Source organism: Anas acuta, chromosome Z (genome assembly GCF_963932015.1).
Source record: "Anas acuta chromosome Z, bAnaAcu1.1, whole genome shotgun sequence".
Classification (NCBI taxonomy): Eukaryota; Metazoa; Chordata; class Aves; order Anseriformes; family Anatidae; genus Anas; species Anas acuta.
In genome coordinates this window covers 21,663,436-21,686,044 of record NC_089017.1, presented here as the reverse complement: position 1 = coordinate 21,686,044, position 22,609 = coordinate 21,663,436, and the positions used below count along the sequence as shown (strand labels likewise).

The window sequence follows — 22,609 nt, the reverse complement described above, 5'->3', positions numbered from 1 at the left end:
GGGAAACCCCTAAACGACTGAGTATTTTGGTTGTTTTCACCTTTTACACGAGTATTGAAAGCAGGAAGACGGCAATGTATTCATGCAAATGAGTACATTTGGCTATGTAAGGACAGCAATACACATCTAAGCAGCTATGCTTACATTCTTAAGTAGCAGTACACATTGAAATACAAGGTATTTAAGGTCTTTTAATACTTGAGGACCATTTAAGGTCTTTTATTCAAGGTATGTAAGGATAAGGACTTTTGACTTAATATGGGAATACACATATTTTTGGTGCTGCAACTTTTAGTCGCTGAAGTGTGAAAACACAGATATGTGTGCATCCAAAAATTTACATTTTAGCTTGGGGACTTGTTACACTGTTCCCCTCACTTACATACTATTTTGCCTGCAAATTAGAAGGGAAGTCTCTCTTGAACAATTCAGGCCTGCTGAACTGTCAAGCCAGATACTGACAGACAGCACCAAAACAAACAAACAAAAGCAGACAATGCATAGGAGCCAAATGCTTTCTGTCTCAAATTTAGGAGAGAGTTTCAGACTTTGTCAGGTAGGTAAGAGAAAGCATGAGAGAAGAAAACTACTTATTCTCTTCCTTGGTGCCTAGGAGACATTAAGCTAATCTGTCCTTACAGATGTGTTAAGTAGATCAGAACTTTGGGTAGATGCTCAGGTTGTTCAACCTATGTATCACTGTAACTAGCATCTCCTGTACCAAATCAAAGTGGAGGCCAACACATTTTCACAGAATCACAGAATCACTGAGGTTGGAAGGGCCCTCTGGAGGCTATATGATCCAATGGCGGGGGGGGGGGGGGGTCTCAACAAGGGACACCCAGAACAGGTTGCCCAGGACCATGTCCAAGTGGCTTTTGGAGATTACCAAGAATGGAGAAGATTCCACAAACACTCTGGGCAACCTCTGTTAGTGTTCAGTCACCCACACAGTAAAAAAGTGCTTCCTGATGTTCAGGAGAAACCTCTTGTGCCCATTGCCTCTTGTTCTGTCACTGGGCATCACTGAAAAGAGCCTGCCTCCATCCTCTTTGCATCCTCCCTTCAGGTATTTATAGACACGGGTAAGATGTCCCCTGAGCTTCCTCTTCTCCAGGCTGAACAGTCCCAGCTCTCTCAGCCTCTCTTCATGGGAGAGGTGCTCCAGTCCCATCATCATTTCCATGGCCTTTCCTTGGGCTCTGTACAGTATGCCTATGTCTCTCTTCTACTGGGGGGCCCAGAACTGGACACAGCACACCAGGTGTGGTCTCACCAGCGCTGAGTAGAGGAAAATGATCACTTCCCTCAACCTGCTGGCAACACTTTGCCTAATGCAGCCCAGGACACGATTAGCCTTCTTTGCAGCCCAGGACATACTGCTGGCTCACGTAACTGCTGGCTCATGTCTTGTAGTCATGTTTTCCATTATCATATACACACATCTTAAAGCACTAGTTTCCAAACTACAGGCTGTGAGGTCATGGGAAGTGGTCCACAGAACGACAGTAAAATGTAAAGTTTATACTGTTTCCTATTCAAAAAGGTTGATGATAAGAATACAGGAGAAATTTGGAAGCTCAACGTGGTTTGTCAGGGACCACTGCTTTAAAGAGACAGAGAGTACAGAATTTCCTGATTTTTATGAGTTTAGGACAGATCCAGACAAGTATTTTAAAGCAAACTTGTTTGTGTAAGTATGGCTTTATTAATTTTCCTGCTGAACAATTCACCACAAACATCTGGAACAGCCTTATTAGTAGTTTTGAGGCCGCATTAATTCTGGATGTTCTTAAATAGCATTTTTTACTTAAGAACACTTAAGAAAGGAACACTTTTGAAGGCTCTTGGCAGAACATGAGAAGGTTAAAATAATCTGTTACCTAGTCTTATTCTGTGAAGCTTGATGATTGTGAAGACTAAGTAATCTGATTCCATACATTTTAACAGGATGAAATGTGTCCTATTGAGCTGGTATTTCTGTGGTTTAGATCAAACTTTTGAACATGTTGCCTACAGCAGGGGTTGTTTCCCAGGCATTCTTATATGCACAAGTAGCCTCAGTATCCTCATCAGCCTATGTCTGTTTAATGAGAAGGACTTAAAAGGACACATTTACTTGTTTTAAAAGACTTGTTTATGTACTTTCTCAAAGCATTTATGTGAGACTTTATTGTTCTTGTGTACAAAGGAAACCAGTGAATTGTATGCTGCCACAGAGCCCATGTATTATACAAGCACTTATAGGTTCTTTGTGAGGTTTAAATCCTTTATGGTACTGGTTTGATTTTTTTTTTTTCAAGCAAGCCTTTGTAGAAGATGAATTTCCTGTTGGTGCAATGCAGTGGTGGTACATTTAGATTTGCAGCAAAACCTTTTTTTAAAAAGTGGAAACTTAGAAGTGAAGAAAAACCTGCATCGTAATGGGCAAAACCTTGAAAATTCCATGTTCAACAGTGAGGGGAAAACCAGGTTTCTTAGCTGACTTGTATTCCAAAAAGGCCTATTACCTCTCCACTCTAAATATTAATTTGGATGATTTAGTTAAGCCTAAAACAATTCGGAGGGCTTAAACTTGGAAGGATGCTTAGTGTGGGCAAAGCTTCAAAACTTTCTTAATACAATGCGGCATTTACTCTGGTTATTGATTTGCATCTTCAAAGCTCTGCTTTATTTTAGGCTAATGGAGTTTAATTAGAGATCTGATTGCTGCTGAAAGTAGTAAAAATGAAACTGTTGGTGCTTTATTTGAGCTAAACATTTTCTGGCATTTTTCCCAACCTCCAGGACATGTCTGAACACGTTTCTACTTTCCTACCTGAAGAAGGAACACTTGGCATGTCAACATATGTATATTTTGGCTTAAATAAAAGACAGTAGTTTGGAAACACAAAAGACAGCTTCTGCCTTTTGTAATAGGTCGTATGTTAATATGTAAAAGAGGTAATACATTAAATTACGAAGAATTTGAAGTGCATAGTTGCAAGATAGCTAACTGATCACTTGGGCTTTCTTAAAGAAATGTATTTAAGGATTTATCTAACAGGCAATTTCCTCTTCAGAATTAGAATTTACTTTCCTCTGTTTGTAAACTTGGAATTTCGCTCACATAGACTAACAAAGCCTGGTGATTTACCACATCCAAATAATTGATTAGAAAAAACATTGGGGTCTCTTGAAAGGATTAATGCAAACTCAGCTGTGGAAGCAATTTTATCCTGGCTATAAGAATAGAATATGCCTACTAGTACATTTCTAGATAGCTTTGAAATTCATTGCTTACTGCAATAAACTGCACATATCATAATAGATATTATAGAATAGGATAGAAAAATATTTGAAAGCCTTGTCATATCACAACAGATGGAAGGAGGCAGAGGAAAACAGCTTTAAGACAGTGTTCCTCACCAAGCAGTTGTCAAGCACCCATAAATGGATTTTGTACTTCAAAAGTATTGGTTCAAAGTATCTAACCAGAAGTCTCTAAGCGTCCAATAGGTTGTGTAAAATGACAGTATACATACAACGGTATGCACAAAGCCCAGCCAGAACTTGTGTTTGTACATGTGTAGTGTTTGGACATGCGTAGTCTCATTTTCTCTGATAGAAGCATAAAAATGAAAATGATGTAAGTACCTTAGATTATCAGTTGTATGAAAATTCATCAGATTTGGAAATCTGGCTTCAAAATTTCTCAAGAAAATTTTAGATATTTTTTTGTTCATATGAAGATTGAACATATGTAAAAACCTCAATAACTGCTAACATGACTGCTAGATTTTCATGCAAACGAAAGCTTCATGAATATGCAAACAGTCCTAAAATTTGCCTGGAGGATTACCTGAGCTCCTATGACTAAGATACTTCGGACACACCTTCTGTTTTTCTTCCACTCAAGTACACTTCAAACAGCTTTCTTTCTGCTGGGGTCACTGAGATTCCAGTATGTTAAATGAGGAGAAATCTTTGAGGTACAAAATATCTGAAAAAAATCATAAGTAATTTTATGAGACATTGATTTTCCCAGATCACGATCTAATCAAAAGGAAAGAAAGAAAAGACTCTAAGAAAAATATGCATAGACTTTTCATTTACTATTGACATAGCATATTCCATACAGTTCTTATAAAAATAAATAAAGAAAATTACTTTAGGCTGTCTCTCAGAGAAGTTCTAGTGAAGATATACTTCTGCAGGAGAGCAGTGTTGTCAGAAGGAAACAGTTATAAATTTTCTAGAGTTCCTACTTTTTATTTTCCTATAAATGACATTAAAGTGTGAAGTTCTAAAATGTTCATTAAGTAATGAGGTGTGGTTTAGTTTTTCATTGCTAATGCATCTCAAAAAATAGGCCATAGAAATGAAAATACATTTAAAATACTGGGCTCCCTGCCTATCCAAATATAAACCATAAACTTTTTGTCATTGATCTTCAGAATAAACTTAAAACAAGGACTAATCATTAGACTTCTTAACGTTTTGTTGTTTTTTTATTTTTCCTTTTAGTGTATTCTAAATATTCTCTCTCTATATATTCAATATATTTTATCATACCCTAATGTATTTCTGTATGAAAGAGATCCAGTCTGTTTTTTAAGGGACAAAAATAAAATAAAATAAAATAAAATAAAATAAAATAAAATAAAATAAAATAAAATAAAATAAAATAAAATAAAATAAAATAAAATAAAATAAATCCATTAATAATTTCTTGCCACAACAAGATTTATAAGAAGAGGAAATCTCTTCAAATCTTCGTGCTTTCCCAAGCATTAGATGGTCATGGGTACAGCCCCACAACTACTGTCGTGGAATTACCATTACATTCACACATTTGCTTGCAAGATGTAATGCTTTAGACGCTGCTTTTTAAACTGTGGTAGTCATAAAGCCTGGGTTCTTCTCCCTCTCCCTTGCAGTGAGGTGGCAGATGCCTGCCTCAAGTCACAGCCGCGGCAGGCTGGGTGGGACGCGGACACCCCCTCGTGGCTCCAGCTGGAAGACGAACACACTGGCACCAGCCAACGCAAGAAATTGCCGAGAGCTTGTGAGAAATAGTCTTAAACTCACCGTTAGGCAGCCACTTGTTAACAACATAACTCAGAAGGTATTGGCTAAATTCTGGCTTTGCTGAAAACAATTGAGAGAATATTGGAGACGTGGTTTTGTCTCAGTATTTAATATAGAGCAGCACAATTACACTCAGTGAAGCAGCTATGCATTTATATATCCCAGGCTCATGGCTGTAAAACTAATTCTGCCCTTCCCTCTTTAAATACTTCCCTCCTCACTCCTTTATTGTTACTTATTATACAATTACTTATTCTATATAGATTAACACATTCTTAAGGAACTCATGACAATGGTACTTCTTCCATTCTTGTTTTCTGCATATATTTATTTATCTTTTGCACATTCCTATCTTGCTCCTTCTTGGGATGGTGCATTCAGACCACATCCTAGCTATTAATAACATATTTCTCACTGCTGCCCTCCTCACTTAGCAGTATTTGTCCATGAAGGTAAAAGGAGCTGCAGAGAGGGGAGCCTGCCAATTGCACAGCCAAAATACACTCAGTCACGCCCTGGTAACGGACTGACTTTGGAATGACTGCACAGATTCCATCCCGATAGGTTTTGGTACCACACCCCCTATCTGATCCACTTATTTCAGTAAATCCCACAACCATGCAAAGATAGGCCTGACCTGTTTATGCCTGCAGGCACGGTTGTCCACTCTACCTCGATCTGAACCAACAGATTAACTCAAAGTTTCTGAAGTACGTTTTTTCAGCATTATTAATTTAGGACTAAAACCCAGCTACTGTGAAGTCAACGGGAGCTTTGCCAGTGAATGCCGATGCCTCTACTATTTTATTCCTTGGCTTTCTATGCAGGAACTGCCAATCATGCTGTATTACACAGTAAAATTATTAGGCACCCAATCATAGTTTCTGCCAAGTAGAGAGAAGTTATCCTTTGCCGGCAACAGAATCAGGCGCCTTCAGCAAACCACCAAATTCCCTACGTGTTTCTTTTGTTGGAAGACTCAATTCCAAATAACTTGACTTCAAACAATAATTTCTGAACTGATGCACTAAAACATTATGCCATCAAGTATACATAGCATCAAACTCCTGTCTGCAAGCCCATTTTATGACTTTATTTTTGCTTCTTTCAGGAGCTCAGTATTTTAGTTTCCTTCTGCTAAGCCTGTAAACCAGACAATGGTAGAGTCCATGTTTTTTTATTCTGCACAACTAATATGGAGTGTCAAGAAAATATAAGATAATAAAAAATCCAGATCTCATTTTCATCAGAAAATCAACTTTGGCTTTATAAAAAATGTGTAGTTATTACTTCAGACTCTTTGCCTAGAGGTATGTATTTCAGACTGAGGTGTCTTTTTTGTCTGACTATTTTTTAAACAAATAATAAATCTACATATGACAAAACATATGACTAATCAAATTAAGCAATCTACTTAAGTATTGGCACCTTGGCACAGCACCTCTTGGCAGGACTGAAGGCAGTAGACAGGTAATGGTTTTCAAGCTTCTTCCTCTCTTTGTTTGCCTTTTACCAGTTCCAAGGAGCACAGCCAAGGCAAAAGCCACCTCTGAACTTCTTTCTGCAGGGTTTATATTTCAGAGCTCTTAGGAGGAGAAAGCAGGAAAATGGCTGAATTTCAGCAACGCAACATGTGAGTGACACAGGTCTCCTCCACCAAGGGGTTTGCTTCAAAGTTGTTGTGCACTATCAGCACAGGTTAGAGCATTACAGTTCCAAGCACTAGGTCCAATCTGATTGAATACTCCCCCTATCCATACAATTGACTTCAATGAAGCTGGCTTTTTGATCATTCTTCATCTGACCATGCGCAGTGTTGGAAATGATGATAGAAAGAGGCATTAAATGAGTAAACAGTTCTTTCATAGAAGTAGCATGAAGAACATTTACACAAAGCATCCCAGGTAATGTGAGTTACTAATTACTACAAGAAGCAGGAGCTAAATAACATGATGTGACCACTTCTGCTGACAAATTAAACTACAAATACAATACATGCTGCATTACAGCTCACTGAACAAAAGAGATTACTTACAGATTTCCAAAAGAGAAAGCAACATCTGTTACAGGGGTCCATACATAGAAAATATTACTGTTTAACTGCAATCAAAACCATTCCACAGCTCTTAAAATCCACAGTTCATTTAAAATGTATTGTATTTTATTTGAAACTTGATATTTTGTAAGGTTTTCTTTATCACTTAAACAAAAACCTTTTCTCCAAAATACCATAAATCTTGAAATCACAATAAATCTTGAAGTTCTTTTCAACAGGTCTTACTCTGTACATGGAGCAACACTGTTCATAAATGCCTTTTAGTTACATTGTGGTAGCTCTTTCGATCATGATTCAATGTTTACTTAAATCTGTCTTTGAGAGACTCCATAGTCACAGCCTTCAGATCATAACTCTCACGTTCCACATTGTACCGTAAGTGAAACTAGTGCAATATATGAAACACTCACAGTACACATTAGTTTTTGGGATATATCAATAGCTACACTGATTATGCATTAAAGGATGATTTATTCATTTCATCAACACACAGAAAGCCTATTTTGAAGCTAAAGTTTTTCCTTATATACACATAGCACTTTTAATATAAAATTCATAAATTCCATGTTACTCTTCACTTTCTCATCAAAGTGATTAAATTAATTGAGACCTGAGATTCATCTGATTATAGTACATCAAATTTTCTTTTTTTGTGTGTGTCAAAATCATAGAATATTGTCTGCAAAGGGTCTTTGAACGTATCTAGTCCAACCTCCTGTTCAAAGAAGGGTTACTTTTGAAGTTAGATCAGATTGCTCAAGGTCCTTTCCATGCAAATTTTGAAAATTGCCACGAATGGTGGACATTCACTTCCCTCAACCCACTGATAATGCTCTTGCTATAGCTGAGGATATTGTTTGCCTTCATGGCTACAAGGTCACTTTGCTGACTTGGGTTCAACCTGCTGTTTGCCAAGACACCCACTCCTTGTCAGCAAAACTGGTCTCTCACTAGTTAATACCCGGGTGGTACCGATGCATAGGGGGGTTCTGTGCCAAGTGCAGAACTTCACATTTGTTGTTGACATTCAAAATGTTCCTGCTTGTTCCATGGGTTCAAGGTTTCATGGAACACGTTGCCCAGGGAAGTGATGAAGTCACCATCCCTAGAGGTATTTAATGAAAGGGTAGATGTAGTACTCAGGGATGTGGTTTAGTGGACAATATTGGTAGTAGGGTGATGGTTGGACTAGATGACCTCAGAGGTCTTTTCCAGCTTTAATGACTCTGTGATTTTAATGACTCCATGTTTTTAAGATTCTATGGATTTGTATATGGCCAGCTTACTTGAGTATTTCCTAATTTGATCCTCCTCTGCTGTGGATAGTAACTCTCTCCCCAAAGGTTGCTTGTAGTCAGAGAAACTTGGAAGGCTTGGAAGAAGATTCTGCTGGTAAAGACTGAAATGAAGCAAGCACTGGGTGCCTCAGTCTCTTCCATGTCTTTCAACAGCATGTCCCCTGCCTAATTCAGTAGCAATCCATATTTTCCTTGGTCTTCCTTTTGCTGCCAGTGTACCTGCAGAAGCACTTTTTCCACTTCACATACCTCACCTACTTCAATACCAGTCAAACGCTGGTGTTGATAACACCATCCCTGCCTGTTTTTGTATTCCACCTCAACAGCATATCCTGTCTTCCACTTCCAGTATGCTTCCTTCCTGCGTTTGAGCTCAGTCCCATGGTCCCTGTTTGACTACATTACTTTCCAAATGCGTGATTTGTACATTGGGATAATCTAATCAACCAATAAACGTCAGGCACAAGTAGACTGAGTCTACTTGAAAACGGGGGGGAGGGGGGGGGGGGTCAACATGTCTTATTTTTCCACGCTAAAAAAAAAAAAAAAAAATCAGATCCAAGCTTTTAGAGACCTCTAATATTTTGGCTTAGAATTAATTTTATTTTTTCTGATGGAACCACTTCATCTTGTCCTGCATATTTAAATAATACATAAAGACTGAGACATTTTAATGCCTTAGCTCATCTCTGCCAAAGCTGTAGATTTCATATTAAGCCCACATGCAACCATTGACTTATTACTACAGACAAGGACAGAAGCACTATGTGAATCTTGGACTTGAATATCAGGCCTTTTCCTCTAAGCCATGGTTTTCTTTTGCCTTACTCAGTGATGTTACTGAACAAGCATATATACCCACTCTACTCATTACAGACTCCAAATCAAAAAAGAAGGAGACACAAATCCAGGGAGAGTTCTTAAAAGGAGAAGCCCAATGTCAAACCTAAATTGAAGGATGCCTGGTTGGAAGGACTGATGAAGAATATAGATAAAAAAGTAATCTAAGCACAGTATTCTGGGCCTCCTGAAGTTTAAGATTACAGGGATTTAGAAGAACTATAAAAGAAAAAGCTGAAATAGTCAAGACAGGAAATGATTCAAGCATGAATAAGAATTTCAGCAGAGCCAGAACTGAAGCAAGGAAGAAGCCTGGCAGTGCTATAGAGATTGTGAGAGATCAATGACACGCAACCGAACTGTAAGGGCTGTTGTGGGCTGAAAAATCAGTTCAGTCAGGCTCAAGAATTGTTTCAAGAAATCTGGCCTTCGATACTGCAGAAAGTAATTATGTAAATTATTGCATTAGTTGGACTGCTCTTACAAAGTGAAAAAATAAATAAGTCATAGTTGTCAAGCTAGCATCCCTGCAATTTTTCCTCCCCTTCAATAAAAGTTAAGGTAAGGGGAGATGTAATAGAACTACAGTGGTATTCCTACAGGTATTACTGATACCCGTTCAAGACTGGACTCAGTACACTTGCTTTAAAATAATCTGTAATATATATATTTGGAAATACACCTGCAGATGATTAATTTGTTTGTGAATAAAACAAACATTGTAGAATAAAATAACAACTAAAGAAACTGTAAATGATTTGACATTGACTGCTCTTTTACAGGTGATGATCATGGAAAAGGACATGGAACAGAAGTATTACAGCAAACAGAATATTGTAGGAACATCTCATGAAGACAGACTCTAATGGGCTCAGTAGAAATCAGAATGGTAAATGCAAGTAAAACAAGGGTGCCATTCCTGAAAAGGCAGGGATAATTCAGGCTAAAAATAGTAAAAAACAAAAACAAACAACAACAACAACAACAAAACTTAGATGAAGAAAAGGTATAAAGGCACAGCTGCATGCTATACTGTTGAAGGCTGTTTAGAAAGTAACAATGACAAAAGCAAGACGGACAGAGCTCAATGGAACCCCTTCTCCACCCACTATACATTAAATTCACCTTACTTGAAAATGCCATGCAAGAGCATAAAAATGGAGACTGTGCAGCTGGCTTTTATGCAAAGCTGTTGTCTTAATTAGAAAATGTGAAAGTCTGATGAATAAACATAAAAGAATTATTATTTCATAGACCTGTAAATTTAACAGAACACAGTCCTAGAGAAGAAATAAACAGCTCCTAGATCAAAGGATTCATAGAACACCTTCACTGGAGGAATAAGTAGATATTTATTAGTTACCATTTTCTTTTTCTTTCTTTTTTTTTGAAGCCAGCTCACAATGAGTATACAGCTTAATGTCAATTTAAATTATATCTACAGTTTTCTGACAGATTCATTTGCTTTTTCAGGTTTATGTCTAACACACTGACAGTTTCTAATCAATAGGAGACAATTCCCTTTGAGAGTTATTAAAATATACCTTGCATTTAAATGCAATAAAAAGCACGACTGAACATGCCTCTGTTCCTCATAACACATAAATACCACATCTGGTCCATAAAAAACATGCATTATACAGAGGTTGTATGAATGCCAGATACATATTATTACATGGAACTGTTTTATCCATCTAGCCTAATTTCCAGATGTTTTATTACTTGTAGACAAGAGTATTGTCAAAACTGTTGCTGGAAGTCCATTTATTTCAAGAGGGCAAGGTACAGGGAGAGCAACTTAAGCTACAGGAAATGTTTGCGATACAGTTAATGGCAAATCATGTGACTGAATCATCAGTACTATCATGTTTAAAGCGATGCACTTAAAAATTCAGTTTCAGACTAAAATTTCAGTAGACTGCATTATAAATAGCCACTTACTCCTCCAGCAGTAAATGACACATAATTGCAGGTAGTATTTACAAAACAAACAAACAAACAAACAACAAACAAAACAAAACAAAAAAAAAAAAAAAAAAAAAAAAAAAAAAAAAAAAAAGAAGAAGCAATTAATGGAAATGAAATGGAAACTGTTAGTACAACAGGTACTGGCAACATTTCCAGCAACATATCAAGCAGTTGGGTAAAGATTCTGGATGTTCAAAATGAATATACTTTAATTCCTCTAATGTGGAATTGGGCTGTGGGCTTTTTTTTTTCCTTTTTTTTCTTTTTTTTTTTTTTTTTTCCCTCCATAAAGAACAGATAAGTGTTTCCAAACTATATCTGAAATGCAAGTGATGTTTCTCAAGGAACCACATGACATCTGAAGACCTTTTTTGGATCACCCCCAAGAGTGAGGTGACTAATGCAACAGTAAGAACTGTGAATGCTGCGTAAAGATTTGCATCATATGAAGTAGAGGAGGGGATAAAAAGATGTAGGTGAGTACATAAAGGAAAGGAAAAGCAGTAGGCACTATATCATAAAAATGGTGTTTCACCAAGATGTCAGAAAAGACAGGACTAGGATTAGCATGAGTACAGCATCGTAGAAATGAAAATGTTGTAAGAATGCCACTAGAAAGTACACACTAACATAAGGGTTGGGCAGTAACCACTGGTTTTCTTTGTAATGAAAATATACCTCATTAAGTGCAGGATTTGGTTTAGCAAAGCACTAACTATACTGGTATGTGAAAACTACCAATGAAAACACACTGATTTTTAGAATATTTAGAGTTTCAGTAAGACATTTCTGATTTTATCTCTGAGAAAACTTAGAATGATTACAGTAAATTTGCTTTGGAATCCCATTCAAAATATCATCATATAACTTAATCTCATAACTTCTGTTTCTAAGAAGTAACATTGACCCTAGGCTTTTTTTCTGTCCTGCAGCATTTCCTATACTGTCATTGACAACCTAAATGTTCCTCTCCACAGTTCATTGTGGATTCTGTTTCAAATTATATACTACCTCTCACACCCTAACTTGTTTTTCAGTAAATCCTGAGCAGTAACATGTCCCTGTAAAAAATAAATAAATAAATAATCTCAATGATAAGCTAAAGGGAGACATTCCTAATAGTTTCTCAGCGTAACCAACAGGCTATAATCTATTATTTTATTTAATAATTCCAGTCGAATGATTTATTTCATTACCTTTCTTCAGATTTACTAAATACTAACATTTCAAACAGATTTACACTATATCCACTAAAAACTTAGAAAACATTTCCAAGTCATCTGAGATACATAAAGGCTGTAAAAAGGATTGTAAAGTCAACTTCAGTCCTATGAATACCATGACCCTGTATTTATCTGAAATCTAATGTTAACTATTAACATGTCCCAAAGTTTATATATGATTAAAAAATGGGAAAGTATTAATCATCCTGTCCATAAAAAATATGGTGGTTATTCCACCATCACTGATAGTTCCTCAGACACAAGTTAGGATGATCACCAATAACACACCCAACTTCTCAGGTTAAGGCCTGGCCCACTACAAACATTATCCCTGTTTTCTGAAGACAAGCTCCAATGACTGCCTTATTGATTAGGATTTCAGCAGGCCCCTGAGACCAGTCAGACAGCTTGTGTTTCAGTGTACTGTCAACTATAAGACTGTGACATCTTAAATTATGGAATGAGAAGCTGTGGGACTGTGCACAGGGAACTGTCATTGGTAAACAAAAGATCCATCAGTGGAACTGAATAGCCAGCTGAATGACTTCTCAACGTGGCAAGCGGCCAAAGCCAGGAGATTTATCACCTCCTTTCTCAAAAGTTTATGTACAATGATTGAGATTACTGTGATAAGGCTAAGGAGATAATTAATATTTCTCAATGTATGCATTAACCTGATCACTATTGCATGATTTCCACCCCTTCTCATTCCAACTGTTTGCTCTCTCATAGTAAATGGAAAGCAATCTCAACAGAGAGCATATCTGATTCTCTGTACAATTGCTCAGAGAGGATAGAGCACATAAAAGCCTCCTGTGTGTGAACAACAACAAGAGGAGAGAGACAATGCACTTGTACAGAATATTTTTCTTGCAGCACTGCACATCCTATGCAATGATTCTGTGCTAGAAACTTAACTGAATTATTCCTATTTGGAACCCATAAAGAAACACCAGTTTAATTAATCTTGAGGCTCTACATAACTCCTGCTGTTGAAAGTAAAAACAACCCAGCTTCTCTGTGCTGCTAAATATCCTGACACCTCTAGGGATCAAATCTGCCCTTTAGAATATGTCTGTACTGTATCTAACAGAATAAAATTAAACTTAACTGACTACAGCAATATAAACACATAATAGTGAGAGAACTCAAAACAAGCATTTTGTTACAAACATCACAAGACCTACATCTTTATGCTCAATATGGATTTTTTTCCAAAGCTAAGAACATAAGGACTATAAAAACTAATAGTAGTGTTTATGTTAGGAGGTCTCCAAATACTTTGCAAAGGAGACGGCTCTCCATATATAACATGCTAGCCAAAAACATAATATCCAAGTCACAGAGATGGAACAACCCCAAGCTAAAACAGAACAGCTGCAAATTACATGGAAGGTAAAACTGGCCTCATCCTCAGGCTTTACAGTAATGCATTCACCTGTGTCCCACTATCATTTTTTTTTTATTGAAAGCATCTGCAAGCTCTCAATACAATGCTCTTTTTTTTCCAAGAAAAAGAAAAGCATTGTTAAAAACAAAGTGGTATCCTCATTTTACCCCTCTGGGGATTTTTTTCAATATACTGTTACCTATATTGCTGTCCAAAACATAGGTTATTCCTTTTGTGGTTCTCAAGAAATCCAAGGAAAGGAGAATATCCATCCATCTTTGATTTTCTGAATGAGAAAATATCAGTCTTGATGTACTCTGGGTCCAGTTTGCATATATGCTGTAATCCTAACACATGTTCTTGTTTCATTTTATAAGGACCAGTGGAAGAGTTTGTATTCACTGGCTTTTTTACTGCTCCATAAAGTATGCTTTTTCTGTAATCAAAGTTTGTGATAAAAAATAAATGAGCTTAAGGAGGCTCATTTTTACCTCTTTCCTCTATATCCACTGTCCACTCCATCCTGCATTCAGGAGTCTGCATTTAACACTGCAAATCAAGGTTTTAGATTATTTTCTTCTTAATAGACTACTCTGCATGCAGCTCATTGCTCTTCAGGATTGTGGTCCTGTTTTAAAATATGGAAAATCAGTAACAATTTGCCAGTGCTAAAAAAATGCACCAGACCTAGTTCACCAAAGCACTGGAACATATTAGCGGCAGGCCACACTATCCGAGATTTTGAACATACAGATAACACAAGCACCACAACAAATTTCAGGAGCATCTCTGCCTTTCACCTTTTGCTAACTTCTTTCTGTCTAGGTGATCTGGCTGGTCTCGAACCAAGATTTCATTCATGTGACTTTAACTCACTGGGAAATCTGGAGTACTGAGTGACACAAATACCCTTTTTCTTCTCTTCTGCCTTCTATACAAGATTTACTCCTCTTCCAGAGTGACAAAAATGTAGTAGAAGCTCTGTTCCATGTCCAGGTCAGCTCTTCCTGCATCCTACCTGTCCCAGCACAGCAAGGCACAGTCACACTGGAGCTGCAGGGTCTCTCTCTCCAGTTGTAGCAGGGCAGAAAGGAGAGGCATAGCATAGCCAGGTGGCACAGAGAAGCTGAACCTACTTAAGGGTATCCAAGGAGGACAGAAGACGAATGACAAAAGACAAAAGATGATTAGAGCACTGTACCTACTAACTTGTGGTATCACATCCATTTACCTCACTAATCAGTACATATACTTAATTTAACTGTAGTATATAATATAGATCTTCTGTAGTTGGCACTAAGCTGCAGCAGCATTGATTATAGAGCACTTGCAGGAAAAGACGTTTTCCTCTGTGCAGAGTAGACTAACACCACAGCAGGTCAGCCATGGCTTACCTAGTCAAGCCTCAGAAACTCCCCAGATGAGATACTATGACCTCCCTAGACAGCTTGCTCCAGTGCTGCCCCAGAGAGTTTATCAGCTCATATTGATGCACAAAGCAATTCTACACCTGCACACTTCTCATTGGAGTTGCATATTTCTTGTTGTCATTCCTCAATGTCAAAATAGAGTAATATTTATTTTGCAGCACAGCATAGAGGAACTCATCAAAGAAGCTATGCACATGGAACTCAGGGGCAGTTTCTAATCAGCTAACAAAAGATGCAGATGATATAAATTGCTATTTTCATCATGCTGTAGTTTCACTTCATGGGTATCGTCCCCAGGCACAACAGCCAAATGCTGATTCAGTGAGAGCACAGCACCACCTTCTGCTGAAGAGAAGGCTTCAGCAGGGAAGAAGGGAAGAACAGCTTTCAACATCTTGCCAGTTAGTATTTCTGCTTCTACGGAAAAAAAAAAAAAAAAAAAAAAACAAAACACAACATGTTACCTCTCTGTACAGACCTCACTTTCTTTGATTATTAAAGAAGTCTCTGACATGAAACTTGTAAGAGTTCTCTGCTCTGAGCACAGTGTGGAGACTGCTACTAGGTGATTCTGGGGCAATTCTATAACTCCACCACATTCCTCTGACAACTTGCTTCTCTAGGAAACATCTTCCAGAGCCTGTAAAAACAGGCAGCTTATACTAATGCAAAACAATGGAGGCAAAAGGATCTGCAATATGTAATTTATTACAATGATGCAACAGCAATGTGACTAACATGTTCTGACACTAATTTAGCCTCAGATGTACAGTAGTTACATTTGTATGGATCTGTCTTTTGTTCATTACAGATCAGCAGTTGTGCAGGTGCCTTTCTGTACTGTAGCTCTTTCTTGATTCACCGGTCAGCTCTGCTGTGCTGAGATCTCAGAAGCCTGATGTCACCTCACTAAATGCTGCTGGGCATACAGATTTGGTCCAATTCCATCTTCACAGCTCAGGAGATATAGCATCTAGCCAGCAAACTCAACACCTGGTCTACATGTTATGTTGCCTTGCCATATGATCAGCTGGAGCTGTGCTTGGACCCTGGATTTTATTTTTCCCAGGACACAGCAAAGAGGCAGGATGCCCTAAGTACTTAACATCAGGAATCTTTTGAGGACATTACTGTCTCTCACTGCTATCATAGCTGTCTTGTACAAACTAGTCATCCTCTCAGAGTCCTCCCTCCCCAGCTGAGTTGCATCCTCTCTGTATACGTACAAAGAAGCTCCAACATGATAAGTTTTGCACTAAAAGACCTTTTAATAGCTCGTAGTTCCTTGGCTAAAGGAATGCAGATGCAGGAATATAGAAAGATAAGAAGCTGGAGTCCATTGTTCGTATTTGTGAAGAATTCTGCCCAGAAGAGAGTCAAGGGGAACAATTGGAGCTATTTTTAAGGACAACTTTATTTAGTAGAAGGCCAGAATTATGTAACTAGGCTATGTTAAAAGATCTGGGGATCTCTAGGTATGGGTCCTAGAAGTGTGAGAAATTCTCCTTCTGCTTGAATAGTCCTTATTCATGTCTGCTAAAAATAGCAACGCCTTGTATTCCAGCAAATCCTCACCCCTTGTCCTACCTTGCTAAAACATGTGTGTGGTGATGGACAATGACCTGAACAAGCAACAACAGGTAATGATCCTGCACAAATCATTACTAAGGAACAGTGCACTTGATTACGTGATTCAGCCTTTTTCCTCTTCTGATACTTCATGCAATCACTGGACACCAGAGAACCAGGACTGATGAAACCTGAAGACCCTGGAGCAGTACTCTGTCAGTCCAAAGCCCCCATATCCTCAGTCAGCACTATTCTAGACCTCAGAATTCCCAGACAGCTGTGAAAAAGACAAACCAGCAAAATGCCATGAGGAGTTTTAAAGTCATCCAATAAATGCAGTAAACTAAAATGTTCCTGCATCTGGCATATGCTGACAATTTCTTCCAACATCTCTTTTTCACACCTTCCAGGGGCTTAAGTACTGAAGCCACAGATTTGACTCAGTACCAGACATGTCATTCAGATTTTCTTGTATTCACGTAACAGAGCAAATACTGAAACACTAGTCAGACAGTGACACACGGAGAGGCTGGAAACCTAAACCACAATTCCCTTTACAAAACAATACATATATATTACGTATGCTGTGTCTACACTTTGCTTTGTAGACAGTTCACATACTTACACTTAATCATGCTTGAGGCATGTGCATCCATTCACAAACTGTCCTTGCTATTATCCAAAGCAGCTTTGGCCTATGAGTTTTCTTCAAGTTACATCAGTTAAACATCCTGTTTTGGTTAGTTCTCATTCCTAATTAGTTACGTATGTCAACATCAGTACCAGCATTCTCAGCGCGTAGCTCACACACAGGTCATATGTAACCTCCTTCCATTTTGAGATTCTCCTTGGCCAATAAACATACTTGAATTCTGATGGTCCTAAGCAAATGACATGTGAGCACCCAGTGGTCACTTGCAGAGTTTCTAGGCTGCTGGGGGTTTCCAGCCTACTAGATTTTATACCCCTGGCATATAAAGGATGTCTTTAAAAAAAAAAAAAAAAAGCAAAACAGGCCAATCTGTACGAAGAGTCATCAGAAAACATGTCCAGAAAAACCTAACATACATGTACATCATAGAAAAGACCATGTATGAGCTAGGAAATCTAAACGTCTAAACATCTTTAAAGGTCTTTAAAAGATGTTTAGGTGTTGAACTTAGCAATATGGTTTAGTGGAGGACTTGTTAGTGTTAGGTCAGAGGTTGGACTCGATGATCTTGAGGTCTCTTCTAACCTAGACAATTCTGTGATTCTGTGATTCTGTGAAATCACAGTGCAAGTTAGGAATTCATAGTGCAGCAAGTCACACCCTGGTAGTTGTTTACTCCATTTCCATACTGCAGAATCTTCACAAAATTTCCCTGCAGGAAGTTAATGTGATCAGCTCTTTGTACTACAAAATTATGACTCTAACTTACTCTGCCAAAATAGCTCCTTGTTGGCAAGACTTCAGCTGAAGTACCCTGTGCCATTGACCAAGACAGTAAGCTATTGCACGTGAAGGTACTGTTCAGACTCATGTGCAAAACAATCTAGCTCATACAATGGAACAGCTGAACTGCTAACAGCCACTGTGAAAACATATACTTGTAATTTAAGTCAGTTTCAGTTAACTGAGAGATTTAGCTTAGCTTGGAAATGCAGCAAGTAAAATATCACTTGATTTCCAAATAAAAGGAAAGTCACACTTTCTGCTAACTTCCATAAAATTTCTTTCAAAAATTATTGGACAGGCCTTTAACATACTCTAAAAACATCTTCAAGAGACACCAGGGTCCAATTACCAGCATGGTCATTTCACAGCCTGGGTAGTAACTTCCCCTCATGTTGTCCAGACTACAGTGGCCACAGAATATCACTCAGTGATAAGTCACTATTTTCTCTCTGCAACTTTGCTATTTCTCAAGTAAGGAAGGGAGTGAACTGCAGAGACTGTACAGTAAAACCCTCTGCACACCTGGAAACACTGATGAGAGAGCTCTCATCAGTGTGAGTGCCAACTATAGCCACAGTACAATTGGAGGATCTGAAAGCCAGATTCAATAACTTGAAAATACCCTTACCACTTCCTCCCATAAAAGATATTTCTGTCCAACTCTATTCCACCATTTTGATTAGTAAGGTGAATATCTGAGATCCCTTAATGTTAAAACCATATTTTTTTTCCACATCTAAAGAGTGTGTGTGTATGTGTTTGTGTGAAGGAATCTGTTCCTTGAATTCTGCAAACAATTCTGTTTCAGAAGTCAAGCCCAGCTAGATTCATGTCATGTCATGTCATGTTTAGCAATCTTTGCACTTTTTCAGACTTCCCAGGAGACAGGGTTAGACTAAAACTAGTTAACACTTAACTTTTACCTTACAGAATGCAAAAGGCTTCTCTAATAGAATAGGGGATGCAGGCTTCTTACCTCAGAAATGATTCACTTCTGCACTTCTTAAAATTTCCACAAAAATACATAGTAGTACATCTCGTACTCATTTTGTAGGTATTTATGAGCTGTATTATTATGTAAGTCTTTACAGACATAGATAAAAGTACATTCCTGGTTGTTTAGAACAAATTGCAATCTAAGCAAAATGTCTACAGTAAAAGAGAAGACTTTGAGCAATAATCAAAATCTGTACTTCTCAGAAGCATGACATGAAATATACAGAACAGGATAAGGATAAAGCATGAAGGCTTTCCACACCCAAGACTTGGAGCTAATAGTGGAGCACAGTGATCTTTGAGAAATACTTTCATTGCTTCCCCAGGCTGTCCTATAAACATTTCACTGATACTTTAAAGCTGCATTTGCTAGCAGCAGTACAGGCTGGAAGCACAACCATCTGCCATCATTAAAGTTGGCCTTGATTATCACTTGATGTATCAGCCTATTTACAAAGCTGAAAAAGAAAACCAAAACCGAACACTTCTCTCTCTAACTGTGACACTTCCTTGCCCCACTATAATGAGTGCCTACATACAGTGGAACTCTTATCTGAAATGTGTTTCTATTGTTAAAGCCTCCTTGCACAAATGAGCTTAAAACGTCTTAGTTGAAGTGCTTTCTCCATCCCTATTCCCAAATGTTATGTCCCCATTTTGACATTTCTACTGATAGAAGAAAAATTTCCATCCTTCCCAGACTCCCACTTTATCCACTATTAGTCCTTTTACTATATTTCATATTATCTCTCTCCTCCACTGTCAACATTCATACTTGATTCTCTGAAAAAGACACAGTAGAGACAATAGGTGATTCTGTAAAACACAGAAAAGTTAGTTGAGAATTAAACCCAACAGTGCATATTCTTCATACCAAGGAAATGATCACAACGCATCTTGCCATTTGCATGTTCTATTAATAAATCTCACTGAGAAACTTTCTATCTCTCAAATTCCTTCCCACAGACTAATAGGAAATAACACAATACCTTATAAAATTATATATAAGGACACCTTATAAAATATTGGTGTCCTACCTTCCCTAAGAACATATAGGACCATTTGTTCCGCTGGTGTTATGTGGATGTGTTACCACCAACTGATACAAAGGTTTGTGACTCCGGCTGCAGAGCAGGCGTAATGTATGTGGGGAGGGAAAACAGAAAGAAGTTCTTTGGATAGTTATGGGGTGTAGTTATGAAGTTCATAAGAGACAAAGTAATGAAAATGTGCTGTCTGGACAGAGAGTCTGTCACATCCTTGGCTCAAGTAATAATTTAAGTTTGGCTATTTTCCCTGTACGCTTTTGAATAAGAATTTTATTTGGGGCATAATTAACCTAACAAAGTTACATGATATTAACAACTGAATTAAGCCATGTACATTTTGTCTGCCTTTTTAGCTGTCTTTAAGGAACTGAAAGGTGGAACTGCGTGTGTTTGGGATCCATTCAATTTTACAGATGAAGTACAGAGGAAAAGCAAGGGCACTTATCAACCTGTTGTTGTCTGACCTCACACCCCATATCTCTGCAGCACCAACCCAGTCTCTTTTGTTGTTTCCCCTTGATATGTTCCTCGAAATAACTTTTTTTTCTTTTTTTTTTTTTTAATAAGAGCTTGTTGTCTTGAATAACACTTACGTGTTCTCCTCCAACTCCTCGTGCGCATCCTGGAAGCAATTACAGTCCCGGCTCTGCAGTGTCCTATGCTCAGTGGAAACTGCAGTGAACTCAGCAGGCCTCTGGCAGCTCGGCAGCCAGCCGACACGCTAGGGGGCTGCAGCCTGCAGTCAAGCACTCTTTTATAGTACAACTCCTTACCTACCCTCTGTTTCTTCCCTGTGAGCGTTGAAGCAGTCACCAGATGTAACGTAAAACTGGGTTATATTACAGCACTTCAAACACAATTGCATCTAAAAATACCGATGCAAACTGAGGTTGCTTGTAGTTATTACAGACACTACAGGACTTTTGAGACAGATTTCCTCAGAAAATGACAGCATGTTTGTATCTGTCCACTCCACGCTCCCATCAAATAACTTTTAAATTCCAAGGGTCATTTTCAAGCAAAACAAGCAGAGGTAGACGTCTCAGGGATACCAAGTTCCTAGAAGTTGCTTCAAAGCATACGACTAAAACTAAGAAGTGTGCACTTCATGCACTTACATGAGGAAAGACCACCTGTTGTCCTTAATTACCAGAAAATCCACCCAGTGAAGAAAAAAAATGCAAATCTGATTTCATTACAAAGTTGTGCACAAAACAGCTTGTTAAAACAGTGGCATCAATAAATGTACTTACTTAGTGTGGAACATCCTTGTTATACTGAAGCTACAATGACAGAAAACAGAACTGAAAGCAAAAATAAGATCAGCTGCATCTACACCAACCAGTCCTTTGGGATGGTCAGGCTGGTGAACACTTATCTCCAAACAGCAGGCTTAGTTTAGCAGCATACAGCTGCCCACAAACTTCCAGCTAGTCATCATTGACTACTCTGAGTAAGTACTCTACTGAGAAAGTAGGGTTTTTTGATGTCTCATTTGTGCTGAGGAAATATGAAATAATCTGTATTTTCTAAATATGCTTAAAAACACAAACAGAGGTAGATAACGCAAGCAGTTCAGTTAGCACACTTGAGTCAGATCAGGAAACTTGAAGAAAGCAACCAGCAACCTGAAACCTGTGCCATAACTTGAATAGCCGCGTGCAAAATCTGCCTCTGAGACAGCCTGAAGAGACCACAAGGCCATTTCCACATTGATCTTGCTGCGTGCAGTGGCGGGATTTGGAAGTGTTAGGTGCTGTGTGCCAGTTTGGTATCATATAACCAAGAACTGTTTTTTACCTGTAACGTGACAAGGCTAAGTAACATCTTGCCATGTATAACCTGCATCAAACAGCTTCCATCAAGGCATTAGACTCCAATTGCACAGACAGGCACAGCAGATGACAAGAACTGGATATTTTGTGATCTATTCCTTTCATGTGCAGTTCCACAGTCTAAACAGGCCTGGCATAGTCTTAGTCTTTCCTTGGTCCTGCTCCTTCCCACATGCCATCACCTTTTCTTTGATGAGGGCGGTGTTCAATCAGCTCCCTGGATTTGCTGACTGTGCCATTGCACCAGCCTCAGTGCAAGACATCAGGACCATGTCACAGCACTGAGGACAGCAGCGAGGACTCACCTCCTCTTACACGCCCGTGCCACCCCACCCTGTAATTATGCACGAAATGGGTGAGGCTTCGGCGTTTTTCTGGGCAAACAACCTCAACAACAGCAAAAGCTTCTTCTCCAAAACCTTGAGTGACACAGCCTAGAAGAGGACA

General features: G+C 38.4%; 1 protein-coding gene across 2 annotated transcripts in view; it reads left to right on the top strand.

The window, feature by feature from the left end:
- Nucleotides 1–22,609, top strand: part of HMGCR (3-hydroxy-3-methylglutaryl-CoA reductase) — a 282,132-nt gene that overhangs the window by 5,326 nt on the left and 254,197 nt on the right. The gene's annotated exons all lie outside the window — the stretch shown is intronic.